Below are 3865 nucleotides of genomic sequence, written 5' to 3'. Positions count from 1 at the left end.
GATCTCTTGTCTCTGCAGAAGCAGAAGCACCCTTGGCTGGTTGCTTCTTAGAGCTGGGATGCACCGTGCATGTGACACAGCTCTATCCCTGCCCTTTTTGGTGCCTGTCCCCAGCTTGGTTGCCCCAGCAGTGCCTTTGCAGAGTGAGGCTCTCCAGTAGCTTCCCTTGTCATGCCTTCTCAGTCATGCCAGCCAGTTCCATCATCCCTTTGTGTTGTGCTGCCCTTTGTGTGGCTTCCAGAAAGGAAAACCCCTGAAAAGGGGGTGCCTTTAAAAGGAGACAGTAGTATGGCTTTAGGCCCCTGCCCTGCAGCTGTAGGAGCCCGGCTGTGGGCAGCACGACTCTGTGCCCAGACTTTGCACAGATTGCATGGGGATGGGACTTCTCCCAGACTGGCCAGGGAACTTTGTCGTATGTGTTACCATTCCTTAGGACCTGATTTTCAGGGTGGGAGACTGTGTGCTGCACCCTTGGCTTAGGCACCACCATTGCTTTCCTCAACAGGCCCAGTTTGGGAGGGTGAGGACCTGCCCTTGTAGCCAGCTCTAGATGTGGGCAGCCTTTTAGCCCCAGCTGTCTTGTGCTGCTCAGCCTGTTACCCCAGAGGGACTTGTCTCATCTGCTGGGACCACTGTGGGACACGGCAGTGGGTGGTAGCATCTCCTGGGGTGCACATTCCCCAGCTGCTGCCCTAATACAATTCCTGGTTTCATGTCCTTTCCAGAGCTCTGCAGATTGCACTACGGTCGGGAGGAGGCTGAAGAGTGGGCTGCGCCTCAAATCGTGAGTGTCGCAGCAGTGAGGTCTCTCTGCAGGGTCTCGAGTACAGTGGTCCCAGCACCCTACATCCCAGTGGGGTGGCCAGGTTGGGTTGACTTGCAAGACCCACAAGAGCCCTGGCTGTGAGGTGGAGGGAGATTACTTCCAGGGTTAGGAAAATGAGTTCAACCTCTGCTGAGGAAAGAGGCAGGAGAGAGGGATGTGCCCCTATTGCCACTGGGGAGGGATCTGGACTCTGAGGAACATGTGTGACCCAGGTCTCTGCTCTTCAGTCCCATGCTGATATTCTCCTCTCTCTCAAGGCGACATCTTCGGAGCAGCCTCCGGAGAGGGACCCGTTCCTCTGCATCATCCTGGGCCACCACCACTGTCAGCCATGCTCTGCTGGGCAATTTTGAGGTAATGGTGACCACGTCGTGATGGCCTGCTGGGGAGGGAGGTGGGTCCTGAAAGTTTGGGCTGGGCTGGCACCAGCCTGGGGGAAGCTGAGCCTGATGGGAGCCAGCTGCTTTCTACAGCAGTTGGCATGGGCAGGGTGGCTTGTCCCAAGGTCTCAGCGTGTGTTGGCTATGTTGGCCAGCAGATATACACCAAGAGGACAGCTCTGCTAGCATGTCCTCTGTGTCAGAAGGGTAATTTAAGCCCACCTGTGGGTTCTGTCTGACAGTGCAGCCAGGGCCTCCAGAGAGCCTGGAGACACACAAGGATCCGCAGACACATGCTTGCAGTGCAGATTGTTTACCTTACACAGTGCTGGAAGGTCCATAATACTTTCCTCCTTTCTCAGGAGTCCATCCTAAAAGGGCGCTTTGCACCATCGGGGCGCATCGAGGGTTTCACCGCAGAGATCGGTGCCAGTGGCTCCTACTGCCCACAGCATGTCACCCTGCCTGTGGACGTCACCTACTTCGACATCTCCGAGCACAGCATGCCCTCGCCTTTCCTGGTACACGGATGGGCTGGGACTGTGGGGGAGGTGACTGGGGGCTGTGTCCAGATGCTGCATGTTCTCTGGGGCTGCTCTTCTCTGGAAAGCATGGCTCAAGCAACTAGGCATCTGAGGACACTACCATTTAACCTGCAAAGCAAAGAAGAAATGGGATCTCGGCACTGTGCCAGGTCCCATCTGGACGATACGTTTCTCCTTCTCACACATGCTGTTTCTTTTGCCCCAGGGAGTGATTGACTTGGAGGCCTTGGGAAAGAAGGGTTACAGTGTTCCTAAAGCTGGAACCATCCAAGTGGTGAGTGGTGGGTGGGCTCCTGTGGCTTCTTGAAGTGGATATACTGCATTATTACAGAGTCATAGAATGTCTTCTATGGGAAGGGATCATCTAATTCCAAACCACTGCTGTGGGCAGGGCATCTCCCACCAGAGTAGGCTGCCCAAAACTTCATCCAGCCTGGCCTTGAATGCTTCCAAAAATGGGGCATCCAATTTCTCAATTTCTATCGAGAGTTTGCATGCCCACAAAAAAGCACAGTGGAGGAAGCATGGGACCCGCCAGAGTGCTGGCAGTGAGACACAGGGATGGGAGATTTGGGGAAGGTCAAAGCTGGTAGGATCCTCAGCAGGAGACTGTATATATACGGTGAAGATGGAATGGAAGCACAAGAGTAGAGGTGGGTGGAGAGGACTTACTTGTGTTGGCTGGGTCTCTGAGCAATGCTTGCTGGATATTATGGGCTGGGCAAGAATTGAGTCTCATGCAGAATCCCCTGGGACTGATATGGGGCCAGATGCACCAGCCTTATCTACCTTGTCTGACCACTACCCACCCATTCTCTACCCACAGACCTTATTTAACCCCAACAAGACTGTGGTGAAGATGTTCTTGGTGACGTACGACTTCCAGGACATGCCTGCCAATCACATGACCTTCCTACGCCACCGCATCTTCCTGGTGCCTGTGGGGAAAGAGAAAGGGGCCACCATGTCCTGCAGCGAGCCACCAGGCACCAGCCCACCCCGCAGGGTCCTCTGCTACCTGATGCACCTGAGGTAGGGATACTGGGTGGGATGGGGACCTGCTCATGAGCACCCTGGCCTCCCAGACCCCTTTTCCCTATGTTTCCTTCTCCAAATCTATAGACGGTGGTCTAGGAACACAGCAGCCTGACCTTGCACCTGTGAGGAGGAGCAGGGACCAGCCTCTGTTTGCACCGATTGGCTGCAAGAAGGTGGAAGCTGCTATTCTGCCCAAGGGCAGTGGGTTCTATCCCTCTGAAGGCAACCAGAATGTGGCTGCCTTGACCAGGGGCCACAGGAGGGGAGGGAGCTGTGTTCCTTGCCATCAGTTAGGCTGTCCTGGCCCTTGTGTGCACACCTAAAGTTCCTTCATCTTTCTCTCAGATTTCACAGCTCCAAGTCTGGAAAGATCTACCTTCACGACAACATCCGGCTGCTTTTCTCACGCAAGTCGATCGAGGTCGACTCGGGGATCCCATATGAACTGAAATCCTTCACGGAGATGCCAAGAAACCCTCGCTACTCACCCTGGCCCTGACCTTGTCCCTTGCTCAGGGCCACCGAGCAGTGCCCAGCCCAGTGCTTTGGGGATCACTGAGTAAAGGAGAGACCAAGCGCAGACGCCTTGAAGTGTCCCCAGCCCTACGCACCCATCCTCCTGAGCAGCACTGATGTCACAGCTGTGCCCTGGGGCAGAGCTGGCATCACCAAAGGGGATTTATGAGGAGGGGCAGGGGCTGGGGAGTACCCCGGGGCTGCGCCCAGGACTTTTGCAAGCTGGGAGGGGTGGCTGGAGCTGAGGGGGAGGACTTCTCCCAACCTGCACCCGGCCCTGGGTTGGGAGCAGAAAGTTCAGAAGTTTGTATTTATTAGTATTTATTGTCATAGGGGTGCGGACGTGTTGGAGATACGGTTCCTGGCAGGGGGCAGCCAGGGTGATGGGGATGAGGGCAGGGGTGAAGGACGAGCCTGGAGGGTTGGCCGAGAGGGGGCACCAACTCCACGTGGCTGAAACTTCACTGTGCGTATCGGGGCGCGGCTCCGCGCAGGGCGCCAGCCACTGGCCGGAGTGACACGGAGCGGGGGCTCTGTCCCTTCAGGGGCCGGGTAGAAAC

The 3865-nt window shown here is 56.1% G+C and overlaps 1 protein-coding gene and 1 long non-coding RNA gene across 4 annotated transcripts in view; both read right to left on the bottom strand.

Moving 5' to 3' along the window:
- LOC100550826 (phospholipid-transporting ATPase FetA-like) overlaps positions 1–3865 on the bottom strand; it is a 422496-nt gene that overhangs the window by 129248 nt on the left and 289383 nt on the right. The gene's annotated exons all lie outside the window — the stretch shown is intronic.
- LOC109363871 lies at positions 1735–3365 on the bottom strand. The gene is made up of 3 exons (XR_002109727.2): positions 3278–3365; positions 2580–2689; positions 1735–1859 (listed from the first exon to the last, which is right to left on the bottom strand). It is a non-coding gene; the product is annotated as an uncharacterized LOC109363871 (long non-coding RNA).

The sequence above is a fragment of the Meleagris gallopavo genome, chromosome Z (genome assembly GCF_000146605.3).
Source record: "Meleagris gallopavo isolate NT-WF06-2002-E0010 breed Aviagen turkey brand Nicholas breeding stock chromosome Z, Turkey_5.1, whole genome shotgun sequence".
NCBI classification, from domain to species: domain Eukaryota; kingdom Metazoa; phylum Chordata; class Aves; order Galliformes; family Phasianidae; genus Meleagris; species Meleagris gallopavo.
The sequence above is the reverse complement of the archived record's forward strand: the minus strand, read 5'-3'. Positions and strand labels throughout refer to the sequence as shown.